The sequence below is a fragment of the Coregonus clupeaformis genome, unplaced genomic scaffold, assembly GCF_020615455.1.
Source record: "Coregonus clupeaformis isolate EN_2021a unplaced genomic scaffold, ASM2061545v1 scaf0058, whole genome shotgun sequence".
In the NCBI taxonomy this organism is placed as follows: domain Eukaryota; kingdom Metazoa; phylum Chordata; class Actinopteri; order Salmoniformes; family Salmonidae; genus Coregonus; species Coregonus clupeaformis.
The window spans coordinates 517,267-538,965 of record NW_025533513.1 but is presented as its reverse complement, the minus strand read 5'-3'; the positions used below and the strand labels follow the sequence as shown (position 1 = coordinate 538,965).

Here is a 21,699-nt window from a genome sequence, read left to right as displayed (position 1 = left end):
GAGCTACACTGTATATAGACATATGACATTTGAAACTTCTTTATTATTTTGGAACTTTTGTGAGTGTAATGTTTACTGTTCATTTTTTATTGTTTATTTCACTTTTGTTTATTATCTATTTCACTTGCTTTGGCAATGTAAAAAATATGTTTCCCATGCCAATAAAGCCCCTTACCTCTTAAGGATCGACTTTTTTTTTATTTCCCCTAAAATGACATACCCAAATCTAACTGCCTGTAGCTCAGGACCTGAAGCAAGGACATGCATATTCTTGATATCATTTGAAAGGAAACACTTTGAAGTTTGTGGAAATGTAATTAATGTAGGAGAATATAACACATTAGATCTGGTAAAACATGCGTATTTTTCTTTTTTTTTTCTTTTGCATCATCTTTGAAGTGCAAGAGAAAGTCCAGACAGTGATTTAGGATTCTATATGTAATTTAGATGTTGTCCACCAGATGGCAGTAGTGTGTGCAAAGTTTCAGACTAATCCAGTGAAGAATTACATCATTACACAATATTTTGCATCAAGTCTGCCAGGAGTTTTCCAAAATGTGCCGAATTGGTTTTCAAGTACATAACTATAGAGAACATACAAAAATGCTATGGTAATACAACATTTAAGTTTGCACACTCCCAGGAATGTCATAAATGATGGATCATTAGCTTCCCTACAGAAAATACATTAACCTTCACACATCTAGATGGCCGGGCGGGATGGGTGTGGAGTCAAAGGTAAAACTGTAGAAGAGAGACAGAGAGAGAGAGAGGGCTAGTATTTTCCTCAGTGGACAGCTAATCCAAGAGAAATCAGTTACTTCACCATTAGCTTACTGAGCTCACCCCAGAGAAATCCACTCCTTTCAGGAAATCACTTCACCTCCCCAACATGGTTTCAGTTTCCCTGAGCACTATTACTAATCCCAAACTGCTAGAGCAGGTTCCACAGGTACACAGCCGTGGGGAGTGCTCCATATAACTCAGGTGTATGGTCATTTTGTTAGTTAGTAAGGGCTTATTCAGGTCTGAGTATGGATGAAGCATCAAGACTATTGATCTATTGGGATTTTATTTTATTTTCATTTCTTCAGTGCAAAAATGATGATGATGGTGATGATGATGACGACGTCAACGGCGATGACAATGGTGAATACGATCGATGATGATAACAATGAGTTATCGTAATTATCATTTAATTATCAGTTTCACCGTAGCTCTTCCCAGGATAGAACTGCCTGATTTGGACATTCATTACTCCTGGAACGTACTGTACACACCTTCTCTTCATTAACAAGGCATAACTATAGCAACCAGTTGAGTCATCTGGGCACGGAATGTCTGCAGACTCCAGAGTAAAACATCAAGGACAGCCTCTTTATCAGAACCTCAGGTTGGTGCTCCAACCAACTGATCAACTTTTCTAGTGAACATTCTTCTTTTATTATGCGTCTTGAGAAAGGCCTTGCAGCCAACATTTCGATATTACAGTTTCAGATGCACTAAAATCTTCAAGAGATACAGAAAATGAACCCGAGAAAATTTTTAACCCTGATCAACGAGCACATTAGGTTCTGCTCACACTAACACTGATCTGGGATCTGCTTGCGGATTGATTGACACAGTGTACATCAAGTCATTGGTTCTCATCACTCTGAACCAGATATGACAACACAAACAGATCTGGGACCAGGCTAGTGTTCTTTCTCGCATCCACTGATACTAGGGGAGCTATTATCTCCCACTGATGGATTACTTTATACAGTGTCGGGATCTAGATGTGATGACTAGCTTAGAAGGAATGCATTAATGATTAAACATAATGGATTTGTACTGTACTGATATAAATTGTTTCACATAACAAGCTGTGATTCATGTGAGGAACGTTAGGGGGTAGGAGGAGATAAGAACTTGTGATTCTCACATACACGAACACTGCCTCTTTGTTAAACCATCATACTCAAGGACATGTGTACTGCAAAAAGGTGCTGACTCTACAGGTTGTGATGATAACAAACTTATGCCTGGCAACAGTGTGCAACAGTGGAGCGCCAAGGGCCTGGGACCAGCCTGTGCGCCAACGGATAGGCTGAGTAAGTCTAAACCACGCTCAGTCTCTACTCTGATTGGCCAGCAGGGAGCGGGAACTATCTCTGTCAGAGTATTTTAAGAAGAACTCATAACAATGGCTTAGTTCTCAGAATGCCCTGCGTGGTATTTCAGTGGACCCGTATATACGAACATCATATTTACCATTGAAGGTTTTGCATTAATTAAAATACTGGTATATCTTAGAAGTCGTGTTGACCTCTTTTATTCCTAATACCAGATTTGAATTGACGCAACTTAACAATTGGTGACCACCGACTGTGATCTGGTAAAAGGGACTTCGCTGGGTATTGTCTGGCCCATTGGACATCTCTGTCATTGAACGGTGTGTTCCACAAAGAGTCCGGACTACTAAAAACAGGTAAGCAGACACCTATTGTTATATAACTAAAGTTATGCACATTGGCTTTATCCAAATTAATTTTGTGAAACACCTGTCTGATGTAAGTGGTACCATAGAGTATTTGTTCTACCGGCAAGGTCCGTAACTGCGGGGTACGGCTAGGTTCGGAGAAAATACTGACATCTATCGGCAAGGTCCGTAACTGCGAGGGTACGGCTAGGTTCGAAGATAGAGGGAATAATTGACTTAAGTAATTGCTATCGGCAAGGTTCGTAACTACGTGGGTGCGGCTAGGTTCGAAGAATTACACCGGCAAGGTCCGTAACTTCGAGGGTACGGCTAGGTTCGGGAAATTTTAGATAGTGTTGCGCTATGGCAAGGTCCGTAACTAGTACGACTATGATCGTAGGAGCACTTTAAAGTACACTATAGTGTTGCGCTTCGGCAGGGAGCTGTACTTGGGGGTACCGCCCAGATCGGAGGAGCACTTTAAAGTATAGGGTGTCGTATGCATGAGCGTGTGAATGATCCCAGTGTAATAAAATAGTGTTTGCAGACTAAATAAAAGAGTGAATGCGGGTTACTAAAATTAATAAACCTGTATACCTTGATAGAAAACGAATTAGGAATTAAAGACGTCTGTGGCTGTCCAAACTGTATAATTTGTGAATAACTGTTGGGTTTGTGGTTGCTTAAACCGTATAACCCGTTAATAACAATTGGGAACATAAAGGTAAAATAATGAATAACTAGTATGACTAAAATGAAACGTTTGAACTGATATAATTGAACTGTAACGGTTGATAATAATAATAATAATAATAATAATAATAATAATATGCCATTTAGCAGACGCTTTTATCCAAAGCGACTTACAGTCATGCGTGCATACATTTTTGTGTATGGGTGGTCCCGGGGATCGAACCCACTACCTTGGCGTTACAAGCGCCGTGCTCTACCAGCTGAGCTACAGAGGACCACACATGTTGATGTTTGACCCTGCAAAATACTGATTAAATAATTAGACTGAAATAATTTGGTTTATCGTTTAAATATAAATATGCACCGATTTAACTAATTAGGTGGGAATAATTTGATTTAAATAAATAGACTAACGTGCTTTAAATAACGGCAGAATATTGGAAACGCTAAAACGAAAAGCAGACAAAGCCTGTTCCGACTGGACACAGGAGGGGAGGGGCTGGAGACAGCGAGAGTGTGGCTGTTGGAGTCAGGAAAGACTGGGAGTTGGCTGGGAACACCACGGGGCGATTGTTTGAGAGGTACCTGTGAGTTTCTGACGATATATACGTATGAACTTGCTCACCCGAACGTAGACGTACATCATGGGTGAGAAAGTAGAGAATATTTACATTTGCATTTTTGGTAATTTAGCAGATGCTCTGGTCCAGAGCGACTTATGGGAGCGATTGGGGTTGAGTGCCTTGCTCAGGGGCACATCGGCAGATTTTTCGCCTGGTCGGCTCGGGGATTGGAACCGGCGACCTCTCGGTTGTTTGCGCGGTGCTTTTGGTCACTAAGCTGCCTGCCGCCCCATATGAGTTTAAGGTTGTGCCGTTGTTTGATCATGTGATAAGGTTTAATGGGTAATCGGACCATAACTAATGTGGTTATAGAAGTAATGTATAAATAGTGGAGAGCCAATAGGGGGCTCCATTGAACTATTATGTTTTGTTGGGCATTTCGGTGGCATGAGGTGAAGTCTGTGTGTATGAGTGAATTCAACGGCTGGTGTGGGTGGTGACCGGATGCTACTGAGTATTTGGTTTGGTAATGTTGAATGGACGATTTGTAGCGTGTTTTGGGGTTAAATAGAAAGACTCACTTATTCAATAGGGAATGGGTGAAGGGAGAGAGAGCATTACTTTGTGTTGCTGAATGAGGTGAAAGCTAGTGCAGTTTTCATTTGGTGACGTCACTTGCTCTATGAACTGGAATTATTTACTTTGAAACCATCGCGGAATGTGTGGAGTGACTGGCGATGTATGTAGAGGGTCCCTGGTTCGAACACAGGTAGGGACAGTGGGTAAAGCTTTCACATTGGGGCTATAGACCTAGATTACTATGTGGATTGAGAAATGTGAAAGGTTGAATTAGATAGCTTAAGTATAAGTATTCTAGAAAGGTCTATGAAACTATGTTACAAGGTCCCCGCGCCTTCCCCGTAGTTCAAATGTTAGGAATATCATTAAATATTTATTAAATAACAAATAAGTATTTGTTTTATTAATTAGGGCCTAATCAGAGAGAACAGTTAAAGAAATTGAATAGCGAACTGAAATGGCGATAGAGCTGTGAAAATTGAGTTGAGGACAAAGGAGAATAATTTATGGCTCTGGTTAGCGGGAGAAAAAAAAATTGAGACAGTCAAGCGAGTTGGGTTGAGCTGTGGGATTTCAAGTGGAGGTCTGAATGCTTGACTGGAAGGCAGTGCTTTGATAAATTCTAATTGTTATTACTTTATTCGATGGGTTGCTTGACGCCAGTGGTGTATACAAATAGTTGGTAAATTTTAGAATGATAATTTATTTTCGTTACGGGGAACAGGGGATGCAAGTGGCATTGGCTGTTGTGCTGGGGGAATAGCGCAAGCCTGTGGTGGGTCCTAGATTTGTTAAATAAACAAACTTATATTTTAAACTAAAGTGATGGAATAGGCTACAATTATAACATTATCAGAAAAAGGGCACAATGTAATGTGTAATAGTTATTACAATTATTATTGATAGTTATTACAGTTATTATCATTGATCGAGTAATGATAGAAGGATAGTAGAGGAAAGGCAAGGGATTAAATCTCATTTAGGGAAAGAGGAAGAGTATGAAGATATATTAGGGAGAAAATACCATTAACTGAGGGATATAAAACGTTTAGCTGAAAAACACAACAGGAATCATTTAACTTACACCCTAATATAGACATTGCATTACATTTGATGTAACCGTGATTGTATTGGCTAAAAAATTAAATATGACAGAGACAGATTTTCCTAGGGGGTTGATCAAATAATTGATAATGGATCATTTGAGATGAGATCACATGTAGCAGAGTTAGGGTAATCAATTAAATAATCATTGTATACTCTGGGAATTTTGAGTAGGTTTATGGATTAGTTATGAGGAATTAGATTGATACAAACAATGATTGATGGGTTAAGACTGGGGATATCTGTATCATGTTTTGTGTGTACTACCATCTTTAGATTATAACCAGGAGAAAGAGATTAGCTCATCTCATTGGAATGTTGCCCAGGGCTAGGGGGCGCAGTAGTGAAGTTAGGCAGTATTTAGGTCATAAAAGTGAGCTACCAAAGTGAGGCCTGGCTATTTGTGGTTGTTATTTTTCAAATTGGGTTTTTCAAACAAAAAATAACACATCAAGTATGATGTTTATAAAGCCTTGTTGTTTCAATTTTGGGGGGTTTTCAGCAGGTCAAGGGTGATAGGTCTTAGAGGAGCACGCACAGTGAATTTTATGGAGTTTTTTAGGTTTTGGCTGAGTTTGGGGTATATATGATTTCTTATGAGAATGAATGTCATGAGGACTTAATGAACACTTGGGATAACTAACATTTATGAAATATGTAGAATAATGGTAATGTTTAGTATACTATGGGATGGAACAGTTCGTTGAATGATTTCAATGGCCTCTGAACTCGGTTTTAACTTTCTGGTGTTAATTAATCATCCACACTAGTAAATTCTAAAGGCATGAGAGGAGGACTTTAAGATAGTTTATTTTACTAAGTTGAGGGTAATTTATAATACTGTGAAAAGTGTGATGAAGATTATAATTTGGTAATAATATATATGATTTGAACCATAAAATAACAGAAGAGAGAGTGGATGGATGGCAATTGGATAATGAATTACCAATATTACCTAAGTGATTGTTTAGGTAGGTGGTAATATTGACACATGGGCAAATCATGTGTCAAAAGGGGGATGGTAGGATTAAATAATAAAAATATAGAAGGAGAGGACAAAATACTTTTAAAAAAAACCCAACAAGAATAGAAATTGAGAGCTGAACATGTATGTGTGAAGATAGTTTATTAACCACACCCGTATGTCAGAGGTTGTGTGCCCCACAGGTGAACTAAAGGAGAAGGTGACCCACTCTATCTAACCAGGTGACTGGTGAGCATCCAGTCCCTAAAGAAGAAAAACTGGAAGCAGGCCTGTTGGGAAGGGCCCTATCAGGTTATATTGGTCACTGCCTTTGCCAGCAGAATAGCTGAGAGATCCACCTGGGTGCATGTCACACACTGCAAAAAGGTAAACCCAGCTACACCTGACGAACAAACACAGAGTTAGGAGAAAGAACCGATCACCACTAGGGCTCGGGGGTTGGCTCCTTAACGAAGATTCCCTTACCCTGTCTGATCATCCCTGTGTGAGTTCGATAGAAGGTAAAGCAATGGGTTGGCCTCTGGCGTCTGACATGTTCTCAGGGCGAGGGTGGGGATTCACAGGTCTCCTGACGGTAGGTAGCTGTCTGATTGTGGGGGCCATATTCCTAACACACTCAAACCCTCCTGATCCGCCAGAAGTAGTAGTTAACCTAACACAAGTTGATAAAATAATACCTGAGCACAGTCTACGAAGGCATAGGAGACAGCTAGACGTAGGGAAAGGGGAAGTACTAGGGACTTTAGGGAAGGACATCACCTTTTGAGGTCTTTGCGGACGAGTTGGGGACTACTGGCTGGTAGTATCGTAAAGGATGGGAGATATATATGTATGTCACCATGTACATCCTGGGACTATGTAGTTGCTCATGCCAAGCGGGGGGGATATGTCAATCTCCATACACAGTTTAAGGATGTCACGCCCTGACTCTAGGGACTGGTATTTGTTGAGTCAGGGTGTGTATTTTCTGTGTTGGGTTTGTCTATGTTAGTTTCTAGATCGTTTAGATCTATGTTGGCCAGGGTGGTTCCCAATCAGAGGCAGCTGTAGCTCGTTGTCTCTGATTGGGGACCATACTTAGGTAGCCTGTTGGCACTAGTGGGGTGTGGGATCTTGTTCCGTGTGAGGTATGTTATTTGTCTACCTTGGATGTCACGTTTCGTTTGTTGTTTTGTCGTGTGTTTAGTCGTCAATAAACATGAATGCATATCACGCTGCGCCTTGGTCCGTCTCGTCCTTCAACGAACGTGACAGAAGATCCCACCAATCCTGGATCAAGCAGCGTGACGAGGAGAGAGGATGGACTTGGGAGGAGATGAGCGAGAGTCTGGCAAGAGGGATGGAGGCCATGATCACGGGGGAGAGACAAGCCCAAAACATTTTTAGGGGGGGGCTCACGCCGTGGACGACGAGGCAGCAGGAGGCCGCGATAGAGCGGTTCAGCCATTTAGCAGAGGAGGCCGCCAGATTAAGGGGGTCATTGGTTCAGAGGGAACAGAAGGAAAGTGTAGAGGCACGGCGAGAGGAGCTGGTTAGGCAGCAGAAGGAGCGGGGGTTAATGAAGGAACCCAGTCCCGCTCCTCGCACCAATCAAGTGGTGCGTGTCGCCAGTCCGGTCCGGCCCGTTCCTGATTCCCGCACTAAGCCAGTGGTGGGTGTTCCCAGTATGGTTCGGCCCGTTCCTGCTCCTCGCATCAAGCCAGTGGTGAGCATCGCCAGCCCGGTCCGGCCTGTTCCTGTCCCTCGCACCAACTCAGTGGTGCGCGTCGCCAGCCCGGCCCGGCCTGTTCCTGCCCCGTGCACCAAGCCAGTGGTGCGTGTCGCCAGTCCGGTACGGCCCGTTCCTGCTCCCCGCACCAAGCCAGTGGTGCGCGTCGTCAGCCCAGTCCGGCCCGTTCCTGCTCCCCGCACCAGGCCAGTGGTGCGCGTCGCCAGTCCGGTATGGCCTGTTCTGCTCCCCGCACCAAGCCAGTGGTGCGCATCGTCAGCCCAGTCCGGCCCGTTCCTGCTCTCCGCACGAAGCCAGTGGTGCGTGTGTCCAGTCCGGCACGGCCCGTGCCTGTTCCACCAGTGCCTGGTCCGGCACCAGTCATCTGCTCCACTCCGGAGCCAGAGCAATCCGCTCCACCGGGGTCCAGTCCAGCTCCGGTCAGCGGCTCCACTCCGGAGCCAGAGCAGTCCGCTCCACCGGTGCCTGATCCAGTTCCGGTCAGCGGCTCCACCCTGGAGCCAGAGCAGTTCGATCCACCGTCGTCGGGTCCAGCTCCAGTCAGCGGTTCCAGTCCAGACCCAGACGTCAGCCCCTCTCCAGGTTCGGGGTCTCCCACACCAGGGTCCAGACAGGGCATGGTACTTCGTGGGAGGAAGGAGAGAGGAAGCAGCGCGCCAAGGTCCAGACCAGACCAGGGGCGCAACGGGGAGGTGGAGAGTAAGTGGTGGTCACACCCGGAGCCGGATCCGCCTCCGAGGCGGAATGCCCACCCGGCCCCTACCCTGTTAGGTTTATGTGGCGCGGTCGGAGTCCGCACCTTTGGGGGGGGGGGGGCACTGTCACGCCCTGACTCTAGGGACTGGTATTTGTTGAGTCAGGGTGTGTATTTTCTGTGTTGGGTTTGTCTATGTTAGTTTCTAGATCGTTTAGATCTATGTTGGCCAGGGTGGTTCCCAATCAGAGGCAGCTGTAGCTCGTTGTCTCTGATTGGGGTCCATACTTAGGTAGCCTGTTGGCACTAGTGGGGTGTGGAATCTTGTACCGTGTTAGGTATGTTATTTGTCTACCTTGGACGTCACGTTTCATTTGTTGTTTTGTCGTGTGTTTAGTCGTCAATAAACATGATTGCATATCACGCTGCGCCTTGGTCCGTCTCGTCCTTCAACGAACGTGACAAAGGACAGGTGTAGTATTGTGAAAATAGGGAATTACCAGAAATGGCAGTGCGACCCATATAAGGGTAGGTACTGTCTGAAAGTCTGAATTACGCTAAAACAGGTTACAGACCTGACAAGTGAGATATCCTCTTCAACTGGGGCACCCTATAGAGTAAACCTCTCTGAGGGAGGTAGTGAGACTGGGGCTGTGGTGAAGATAGTGCAAACTATAGACCTGAAGGAAGTAGTACAGGTGGAGACGGGGTATAGAGATCTTAACCTGTGGTTGGAATGGATTCAGTATACGGCAAGAACTATGTCTAAAGAGGACTGTTATGCCTGTGGGACAGCCAAACCAAGGTTAACAACTACTCCGTTCCCCTTGACAGGCTTTAACTCTCCGTCAGGTTTATCCTCCATTATTAATTTGTTCAAGCCACCTGGGAATGTGGTGAAGGAGTCTTATAGTAACTTGCACTATCTGTATCCCCCGATAACAAAGTCACCCCGACCTAGGTTGCCTCCGTTTGAAGTCTCAGGGGATTCATATTATTGTTTTTCTAGGACTAGTAAGATAGGATACAGGGTAGGGCATCTTAGCTCCTGCTCCCACACAGAGAATGTCACAACTAAAAAGACCATGACTAACCTCTCCTCTTTGTTGCAGCCAGAGGATTTTAGGAACCAAAACCAGGCCCGTGCTGACATCTGATGGTTGTGTGGTGATAACAGATTGTGAACTCACCTACATACGCAAACAATCAAACGTGTCAGAGACTGGTGAGTTGTCACGTAGAAAGTGGGACCTCCTCCCGGGATCCTTTGATGAAAGGATATATATTGATGGGATAGGAGTACCCCGAGGGGTTCCAGAAGAATTCAAAGCTAGGAATCAGATCGCAGCTGGGTTTGAATCAAGTCTTTTCTGGTGGTCAACAATTAATAAAAACGTAGATTGGATAAATTATATTTACTATAACCAGCAAAGATTTATAAACCACACTTGTGATGCAATAAAGGGATTAGCTGAGCAGACAGCGGCAACTAGCTTAATGGCATGGCAGAATAGAATAGCTTTAGATATGCTTTTGGCTGAGCGGGGCGGAGTTTGTGTTCTGTTTGGATCTATGTGCTGTACTTTAATCTCAAACAATACAGCACCGGACGGGTCCGTGACCAAAGCGCTTCAGGGACTCACCACGCTGGCGAACGAACTGGCTGAGAACTCTGGTATTGATAGCTCCCTAAACGGTTGGTTTGATAACATATTTGGTAAATGGAAAACTATTGTTGTAACTATTCTGGGTGAAGTTATAGCTTCTATGGGTATACTTGTTCTTTGTGGATGTTGTCTTATTCCCTGTATCCGAGGGTTGGTGAGAAAGGAGATGGAGCAGGCGGTTTCCCAACAGATGGTGAGATACGGCCCAATCCCAGACTCCGACCTAAGGAATGAAGGATATGACCTACCAGGCTTGGTGGAGTGACACCCTAGAGGGTGTCTAAAGGGGGCCAAAATGTACTTCCCTGTTTGTGTTTTATGTTTTAATAATCTTGTGTTTTGTGTTATTAATCCTGTGTTTTATGCTTTATTAATCAAGTTAACCATTGTGAATGTTTGTCTTTCCTTATGTGAAGGTTTGAAGTTCCTGGGTGGCTGATAGCCAGCCTAGTACAAGTGGGTGTAGATGGAAGGACTGAAGGCCTTTTTATTATCATTATTGCCTATTAATAAAAGTGTGATTATTTTTGTTTGTATTGTATTTTAATGAGTGACACCCTAGAGGGTGTCAATAGGGGGATTCCTGAATTTCCCTGAAATTTCTTGTTTTGGGTTCACACCCAGTGGGTGTGAAAAGGGGGATTGTGGGGGTCTAGATGTGATGACTAGCTTAGAAGGAATGCATTAATGATTAAACATAATGGGTTTGTACTGTACTGATATAAATTGTTTCACATAACAAGCTGTGATTCATGTGAGGAACGTTAGGGGGTAGGAGGAGATAAGAACTTGTGATTCTCACATACACGAACACTGCCTCTTTGTTAAACCATCATACTCAAGGACATGTTGTCACGCCCTGGCTCGGGGGACTCTCGTATGTTGAGCCAGGGTGTTAGTTTCTATGTTTTGTGTTGTAGGTTGTGGGTCTAGTTTGTATTTCTATGTTGGCCTGAGTGACTCCCAATCAGAGGCAACGAGTGTCAGCTGGTTGTCTCTGATTGGGAGCCATATTTAACTGTCTGTCTTTCACTTTGTGTTTGTGGTTTCTTGTTCTTATTTGGTTTGTTTATGTAACCAGAGACATCACGTTTTCGTCTGTTATTTTGATCGTGTGATCATTCTAATAAATATAATGTTCGCATTCAACGCTGCGCCTTGGTCCTCCTCTGTAGATGACGATCGTGACAGAAGAAACCACCAAGATGTGACCAAGCAGCGTGTCCAGGAGCCATCGCCAGGGAGATCTCTAACAGATCTCCTTCGCCTCCTCGACTGGGTCAAGCCGGATGAGGAGGAGAGGGGCTTGACATTGTGGCAGAAGGGCGAACGGCTGGCGAGGGACATGGAGACCTTGGCCACGGGTAGGAGTGAAGCCCAGAAATTTTTTAGGGGGGGGCTAACGCCGTGGACGACGGGCCAGCAGGAGACCGCGGCAGAGCGGCCCAGCGGATTGGCAGAGGAGGCCGCCAGGTTCACGGGGGCCACTGGTCGAAGAGGGGGTGGAAGATGTAGAGGCACGGCGAGAGGTACTGGCGTGTGTTGCCAGTCCGGTCCGGCCTGTTCCTGATCCCCACGTAGGGCCAGTGGTGTGTGTTCCCAGTACGGTCCGGCCTGTTCCTGCCACTCGCACCAAGTCTACGGTGCGCATCGCCAGCTCGGCCCGGCCCATTCCTGCTCCCCGCACCAAGTCAGTGGTGCGTTTCGTCCAGCCCTGTCCGGCCCGTTCCTGCTCTCCGCACCAAGTCTGTGGTGCGCGTCGCCAGCCCAGTCCGGCCCATTCCTGCTCCCCGCACCAAGTCTGTGGTGCGTTTCGTCAGCCCTGTCCGGCCCGTTCCTGCTCCCCGCACCAAGTCAGTGGTGCGCGTCGTCAGCCCGGCACAGCCCGTTCCTGCTCCCCGCACCAAGTCAGTGGTGAGCTTCGTCAGCCCGGTCCGGCCCGCTCCTGCTCCCCGCACCAAGTCAGTGGTGCGTTTCGTCAGCCCGGCTCGGCCCGCTCCTGCTCGCCACACCAAGCCAGTGGTGTGCGTCGTCAGTCCGGCACGGCCCGTGCCTGTTCCACCGGTGGCGGGTCCGGCACCGGTCATAACAATGGCTTAGTTCTCAGAATACCCTGCGTGGTATTTCAGTGGACCCGTATATACGAACATCATATTTACCATTGAAGGTTTTGCATTAATTAAAATACTAGTATATCTTAGAAGTCGTGTTGACCTCTTTTGTTCCTAATACCAGATTAGAATTGACGCAACTTAACAACAGAAAAACACCTGCAAACACCCTCGATTAGCTAGTGTAGGTCTCTAACTTGTTCTTCAGTCCTCGTTTAGCTAGTGTAGGTCTCTGACTTGTTTTTCAGTCCTCGTTTAGCTAGTGTAGGTCTCTGACTTGTTCTTCAGTCCTCGTTTAGCTAGTGCAGGTCTCTAACTTGTTTTTCAGTCCTCGTTTAGCTAGTGTAGGTCTCTGACTTTTTCTTCAGCCCTCCGATGACACCAAGCACCAGTATCCAGCGGCCATTCCTATAATCATGTGATACTGCAGCAGATCATATACTGCAGGAAAGCCCCTTTCGAAGGAGATGATTTCTGCCTCCACTTGGATTCCACAGGAACTTCATTATCACCACTTGTGAGGAACAGAGCTGAATCATAAAATATGACGGGTCGTACAGTATATTACCTGGTTATGAAGGCCTGGGGTGGCTCAGTCAGTATGGCTCTCTAGGACGGCTCACAAAGTATATATGATGCAGTGAGGACCCTAAGTATGGGGGGAGAGGAGGGAGGGAGGGGGGAGATAGGTAGACGGGGATGCCTAGGAGAGGAGAGATGGGTTAGAGAAAAGAGAGCGAGAGAGTGTTCCCAAAGCTACTTTCACTGCTGTACCCAAAAACCACTCAACATTAAATAGGTCTAATTTAAAGGGGAGATTAAATTAATCATAATAAACTACAATGCCCTTGAGTATTGCCTTGAACCGCAGTGGACTTCTTGTGCAATGGCTTGGGATTGTGAATAAGTGCACTAAAGAAGATGGCATACGCATATGTTTATTTTCTCCTATCACAGCCATTGAACTCTGTAGCTGTTTTGCATATGTTTATTTTCTCCTATCATAGCCATTGAACTCCGTAGCTGTTTTGCATATATTTATTTTCTCCTATCACAGCCATTGAACTCTGTAGCTGTTTTGCATATATTTATTTTCTCCTATCACAGCCATTGAACTCTGTAGCTGTTTTGCATATGTTTATTTTCTCCAATCACAGCCATTGATCTGAGTAGCTGTTTTGCATGTCTATTTTCTCCTATCACAGCCATTGAACTCTGTAGCGGTTTTAAAATCATCAATGGCCTCATAGTGACATCCCTAAGCAGTTTCAATGCCAAGAGTGTGCAAAGCTGTAATCAATGCTAAGGGTGGCTACTTTGAAGAATCTCAAATATAAAATATATTTTGATTTGTTGAACACTTTTTTGGTTACTACATGATTCTATATGTGTTATTTCATAGTTTTGATGTCTTCACTATTATTCTACAATGTAGACAATAGTACAAATAAAGAAAAACCCTGGAATGAGTAGGTGTGTCCAAACTTTTGACTGGTACTGTATATAATTTATTTTTCACTTTGTTATGGAGTATTTTGTGTAGCTCAATGACAAAAAATTACAATTGAATCTATTTCAATCCCACTTTTTAACGCAATAAAATGGAGGCGTAGACTTTCTATAGGCACTGTACAGTATCTAGAAGGATATCTGTGTCGGCAGGTAGCTTAGTGGTTAAGAGCGTTGTGCCAGTAACCGAAAGGTCGCTGGTTCTAATCCCTGAGTCGACTAGGTGAAAAATCTGTTGATATGCCCTTGAGCAAGGCACTTAACCCTAATTGCTCCTGTAAGTCGCTCTGGATAAGAGCGTCTGCTAAATGACAAAAATAAAAATTATTGGGACTGGTCAACTGTGTTGCATATTTGAACTTAGTGTACTTATCTGGAGTCAATTGAATATTACTGATGAAAATAAGTAGCAAAGTAGAACCCACATAGGCTACTACTGTACTACATCATCTAATAGCATCATAGCCAACATTAGCATTAGCAACACCAGCCGAGACTGAACCTTAGCAGTAGACATTGAGTTGTGTGACAATGCTGAATTTCCTAGAAGGATTAGCCAGTGGGAACCAATCTCATGCTAACTGTATTAGCTAATGTATGAATATTTAACATGGAAATGTCAGGGAAGATAAATAGTGTTGCACATAAATATTAGCCACGGTAACAATCATAAACTAACTGTATTGGTCGTATGGTTTATGAGAGAGTTATGACGCACGCATACACACACAAACGCTCGCTCATAAGCACACACAACCGCCTGCGCGGACACACACACAATGCATCAACCATAAATACGAGCTGCAAAAGCATGATCACATATTTCTGATAAGACGACATTAGAGCGTGCAACAGAACAGTGTACTGTCTACACTCAGTTTGTTGTTTTTATGAAATAGATTTCATTAAATCGTTTTTAATACTACCTATAGTTTGTATTTACGGCTAGGACCATAGGTTTGTGTCCCGGATTCCTGTTAAGTAGCAGTTAGCTGCTAGCCATCATGAAAATGGAGCAGGCTAACAGTAGCAGTGCTAGCCCAACAGTGTTTTTATCCACAGCTGGGCACAAATGCTTCAGGTGTGAGATGATTCCCACAAGATGAAGATAAGGTGGAACTGGAAAATGGACAGGGATTTGTCTGCCCTAAATGCACCACCATCAAGCATCTTAGGGAAGCGATCCTCCGGCTGTTAGCTCGGCTGCGAGAAAAGGAAACCTGCTTTCTAAGTACACCGACCTTGCTGTAACCCAGGCAAATCAAATCTCCGTTTTAAATGCCTCCTATAGCAAAGCTGTATTTGTATTTGTATTTATTAGGGATCCCCATTAGATGTTGCCAAGGCAGCAGCTACTCTTCCTGGGGTCCAAACACATTAAGGCACTTATAAAACAAAAGATAAAACAGTACTGTACATCATATAACATTATTACACCACAACATATCTACAATACAAAATGTATAATACCACAATACAACAATATTACAATGTGCGTGTGTGTAGAGTGCATGTGCATGTGCTCCATAACCCTGTATAGGCCACCAAAGCACTGCCCCACTTTCTTTACTGATTTCTCTGAACTATTGTCTACTGTCCTTCAGAACTATGATAAAATCATTGTGTTGGGCGATTTTAATATTCATGTTGACAAAAAGACTGACTCCAAGGCCATTGAACTTACAAATCTTTTGAGCTCTATGGACTTTATCTAACATGTTACCTGGCCCACCCATAACCGCGGCCATACTCTGGACCTGGTTATTACCAAGGGGCTTTCTATTGACATATCCTCTATTGTTGATGTTGCTTTATCTGATCACCTGTCTGTATTTTCGCCTACCTTGTTGCCCATAGCACAGGGTAATACTGAACACATTATTAAGAAACGCTATCTTACCTCTGAAGTTGATACAGATTTTATTGAGTGTATGAACAATACTCCACCACCCATTCTGCCTTCTTCTTGTGTTGATTTAGTTGATAACTTTAATAGCAAATTAAAGGCAACCATTGATGCCATAGCTCCAGTAAAGTTGAAAAAGGCCACATCCAAACGGAGATGAGTGAGGAAACTAATAAATTAAAGAGAAATTGCAGAGCGGAAGTGGAGAAAGTCAAAGTTGCAGGTCCATTATGATATTCTGAGAGAGCAACTTGGTATTTATAACAAGGCAACTAGAAATCCCAGACAGGCTAATTTTTCTAACTTGATCATTAATAATTAGAATAATTAGACAGTGCTCTTCCCGACCATTGATGGCCTGATAAATCCTACCCCCGCAAACCTATGTTAACTTTCCTCCACATCTAAATGTAATGTGATTTCGGCATATTTCAGAGATAAGATAACAAACATTAGGCTGGGTATCAGTCAAGCAAGACCTGATCAGAAGTTTGATGATATGTGCCCTAGCCTACCACGCAAAGGCACTAGGGATTTATTTTCCCTGGTTGACACAGACATGCTCAGGAAAGTGATATCATAACTTAAGCCTTTTACCTGCCTTCTCGATCCTATCCCCACCACCTTTTTCAAAACAGTTTTTAATTGCATATCTGAAGAAGTGCAAGCTATTGTTAATCACAGGAACTTTCTCCACTGCAGTAAAAACTGCTATGGTGAAACCCCTTCTAAAGAAAAGTAATCTAGATTGTTCAGCTCTTAGCAATTTTCGGGAAATCTCCAACCTTCCATTCTTAAGCAAAATTCTGGAGAAATTGGTTTTCAAACAGCTAAATGATTTTTTTAAGTGACAACTGTATTTTTAGAAAAATTCCAATCTGGTTTTCGGGCCCAGCACAGAGACAGCCTTAGTTAAAGTGGTAAATGATCTTATAATAATAATAAGCCATTTAGCAGACGCTTTTATCCAAAGCGACTTACAGTCATGCGTGCATAATTATTTATTTTTTTGTGTATGGGTGGTCCCGGGGATCGAACCCACTACCTTGGCGTTACAAGCGCCGTGCTCTACCAGCTGAGCTACAGAGCCAACACAGATGCCAAACAGCTTTCTGTCCTTGTACTCTTGGATTTAAGTGCTGCATTCAGAACTGTTGACCATGATGTCCTTTAGACCGACTGGAGAGGTGGGTTGGACTCTCTGGTCCAGTTCTAAATTGGTTTAGGACCTATTTAACCGGTCAAGAGTTTTTTGTCACCCTTGGTGAACATAACTAAGATGAAATACATATCAAATGTGGCGTTCCACAAGGTTAGACTTTGGGTCCGGTACTGTTCAGTTTATATACTGTATGTTATCCCTTGGCAGTGTTATCAGAAAGCACAGCATTGATTTTCACTGCTACGCAGACGATACACAACTTTACATTTCTGTGTCATTAGAGGATTAAGCTCCACGGATAAATTATTAGACTGTATTAGTGAATTAAATACTTACATTTTCATTTACATTTTTGTCATTTAGCAGACACTCTTATCCAGAGCGACTTACAAATTGGTGCATTCACCTTATGATAGCCAGTGGGACAACCACTTTAAAATATATCAATTATTATTAATATTATTAGTAGTATTTTGGGGGGGGGGTAGAAGGATTACTTTTATCCTATCCCAGGTATTCCTTAAAGAGGTGGGGTTTCAAGTGTCTCCGGAAGGTGGTGAGTGACTCCGCTGTCCTGGCGTCGTGAGGGAGCTTGTTCCACCATTGGGGTGCCAGAGCAGCGAACAGTTTTGACTGGGCTGAGCGGGAACTGTGCTTCCGCAGAGGTAGGGGGGCCATCAGGCCAGAGGTGGATGAACGCAATGCCCTCGTTTGGGTGTAGGGACTGATCAGAGCCTGAAGGTACGGAGGTGCCGTTCCCCTCACAGGAAGGCTGGATGGCTCACAACTTCCTCCAACCAAAATAGCTTTTTACCACCTGAGGAACATTGCCAAGGTGTGGCCGTTTCTCTCTCAGGCTGATACAGAGAGACTCATCCATACTTTTATTACAAGCAGGCTTGACTACTGTAATACTCTCCTGTCTGGTCTACCCAATAAAGCCATTGGTCAACTGCAAAACATAGAATACTGCTGCATGGATACTGACCAAGACCAGATGGACAGCACACATTACACAGGTTTTAAGGTCTCTGCACTGGCTGCCTGTGAGTTGTAGAATACATTTTAAGATTCTTCTATTGGTTTTTAAATCAATCCACGATTGTGCACCCCAATACATGTCAGACATGCTTTTAAGTTATGTAGCCAGTAGGTCCCTCAGGTCCCCCGGCACTGGCCTTTTAACTATCCCAAAGCCTAGGACCAAGAGGCATGGAGAGGCAGCATTTAGTTACTATGCCCCCAGCCTCTGGAATAGCCTGCCAGAGAACCTGAGGGGGGCCGAAACTGTCGACATATTTAAAAGAGATCTTAAAACACACTTTTTTAGCTTTGCTTTTCCATAGGGTGCTTTTTAGTCATTCAGTTGTTATTGTTATTCATTTGTTTTTTATCCTCTTATGTTTGTTGTGTAGTAAATATTTCAGTTTTTATTTTAATCGTTTATTAGTTTTTTCCTGTGAAGCACATTGTGTTGCATTCCATGTCTGAAGTGCCCTGTATAAATAAAGCTTGATTTATTATTTAATGCATTCTCAGGAAATATTAGCCATGAGAAATGAATGTAATTACACACAAACACACGCACACTTATCTCCTCATGGCCAGTGACAGCCTGTACATTTTTGCCATTTTAATCATTTAGCAGACTCTTATCCAGAGCGACTTACAGTAGTGAGTGCATACATTTTCATACTGGTCCCCCTTGGGAATCGAACCCACAACCCTGGCGTTGCAAGCGCCATGCTCTACCAACTGAGCCACACAGGACCCCCAATACCACCTGAACAGCCCTCCTTCAACTGCATTTACATTACATTTACATTACTTTTACATTTTTAAATTTAAATATCAATAGTCACATATGAAAACTATTCAAGTGTATTGAAGTCTGTATAAGAATAAAGTGAAAAGTTATATTTCATCAAAACAATTTGATCTTGGTTATGACTCAAACGTCTGACCCCACCTCTTCCTCATCCTCTCTTCCCTAAGTCTCTCTCTTTTATCAGACCTCCAGAACATCAGTGTTCTTTTCTTTTCCGGTTTACCTCGAGGACTCAGTCAGGAGATGTGCGTTATCTGCAACCCGGAGGGGAACACACACAAACACTCCCAGCGGTTCTAAGAAACCCAAGGGTAGTGCCTGACACTGTCAGCAGAATGTTCTAGCGAGATGACGAGAGGATGACTGGGCGTGACAAAGTCACTACAGCTTACTATGGCTCCAGCATTGGACACACACACACCCTTCCAGCTCCATTCATTTACCCTGGATTCTCCCAACCTGCACTAGGCCCAATTAGCATGCGTGCATTCCTGTGCGTATGTGTGTGGGTGTGTGTTTCCGTATGCGTGTGTTTGTGTCTGATATTGCGCAGTGCTCTGACGCACCTGATCTGATCTTGTACAGATTTGTCAATGGTTGTAGTGGGCGGATATCCCACGCATGCTACTTTATGAATTTCTGTGTTGCCTAGCAACCGTGTGAACCCTTTGCTTTCCCTCCCCCCCTCTCTCCCTCCCCATCTCTCTCTCCATCATTCTCTCTGCAGGGGCTCCACAGTGACAAAGGTCCAACTTTTTTTTTCTCTAAGTCGTCGTACTTTCAGCTGAAGGAACTGCGCACTGCTTTACCAAACACACAGACACCTAAAGTGGTCCTTGGTTGTCATGGCATCAGTCTGCGTTCACATGGAGAGGATCCACGTCTGTGTGACGAGAGAGAGAGAAAAGAGAGAGAGAGAGGCAGAGAGAGAGTGAGAGAGAGAGAGATGGAACCCCCTCTGCTCAAACACACACGCACACACATATGCAAGACATGCGACAGAGAATGACACGTTTGCCACCTTCTTAATGCCCATATATAGGAGCTGTGGCAATGAAAGACGTACACACTTATTTGATGATGTCTTGGGGTTACAACTAAATCTGCACATTCTTTCTCTGTCTTTCTTTCTCTCTCTTTCTCTCTCTCTAACTCCCTCACTCTACTACTCTCTCTATTTATCACATATACGCACGCACGCACACAGCAGCCTTTTAGAGTCACCCTCTGCAGCCTTTTAGTGTCACCCTCACACATCAGAGTACAGTCCGTCCCTCTGACTGACAGCTTGAGTGGCAGCTGAGACCTCGCTACCACGGCGATCAATACAGCGCTTAACACACTTCTGTCAGACAGTGAGAGAAATGTGGAGAAAGAAATGTGGGCTGATGAACAATAGGGAATGAGTGAGAGAGAGAGAGAGAGAGAGAGAGAGAGAGAGAGAGAGAGAGAGAGAGAGAGAGAGAGAGAGAGAGAGAGAGAGAGAGAGAGAGAGAGAGAGAGAGAGAGAGAAAGAAAGAGAGAAAGAAAGAAAGAAAGAAAGAGAGAGATTGAGAGAGAGAGAGAGAGAGAGAGAGAGAGAGAGAGACAGAGAGAGAGAGAGAGAGAGAGAGAGAGAGAGAGGGAAAGAAAGTTGTGGAGAAAAAGCTAAGAAGTGAAACTGAGTGGAAAGTGAGAGAGAGACATTTCCACCACTTAAAAAGAGGAAGAGAACAGAGCCCAGTGGGACTGCCATCACTCTGACAATCTGACAAACCGGACGGATGAGAGGAGGAAGGAGAGAAGAACAGATGGAGGAGAGAAAAAGAGAGACTGAGGAGGTGTGGAGAAAGTCTGCTTTGGTGGTCTACATTGGAGCAGAAAAAGCATTCTTACTTACAATTTAACCTCTAAAATTACACAACATAGATGGATATTTTGTGAAGATTGTGATGAGTAGTTGATTGGTTGAACACACACTTTGAAAGGTCCAGGACTAGAGTTGAAGCATCCTGTTATAAGACTCTCAGTAAGATTATTCCCTTGTTGAGAGGCCACCGTGACAATCCAATCAGGAGGGAGCTGATTGCCTTGGGGGCAGAGAAATAATTTTGGGCTAGTTGAAACCAAAATGAGGTTAGTTGACACCAATTTAAAGCTAGTTGAAAACAAAATGAGGCTAGTTGAAACCAAAATGAGTCTAGTTGAAACCAAAATGAGGCTAGTTGAAACCAAAATGAGGCTAGTTGAAACCAAAATGAGGCAAGTTGAAACCAAAATGAGGCTAGTTGAAAAGAAAATAAGGCTAGTTGAAAACAAAATGTACACACACACACTCAAAATCCAAAAGGTAGGCTCTGCTAATCCATCCCAGGCCCATCATCCCCCACCAGGTGTTGATAGATAGGTAACTCTAGCCAGGCTGTGGGCCAGACACAGTATTTGTCTAAATGTCACCAGTCTCTACTGCTGTCATCCATGTCCCACTATTGCTAACTGCTTAATCTGCTGTCATTAGCTATGGTTAGCCAAGGCAGGGGGGAAACAGGAGGGGGAGAGAGGGAGGACAGAGTGGGGAGAGAGGGAGGACAGAGAGGGGAAACAGGAGGGGGAGAGAGGGAGGATAGAGGGGGGAGACTGGAGGGGGAGAGAGGGAGGACAGAGGGGGGAAACAGGAGGGGGAGAGAGGGAGGACAGAGGGGGGAGACTGGAGGGGGAGAGAGGGAGGA

The 21,699-nt window shown here is 44.1% G+C and overlaps 1 protein-coding gene across 4 annotated transcripts in view; it reads right to left on the bottom strand.

Annotated features, from left to right (window-relative positions):
- The window catches only part of LOC121549486 (ankyrin repeat and sterile alpha motif domain-containing protein 1B-like), a 277,377-nt gene that overhangs the window by 139,487 nt on the left and 116,191 nt on the right, over nt 1-21,699 (bottom strand). The window lies entirely within an intron of this gene.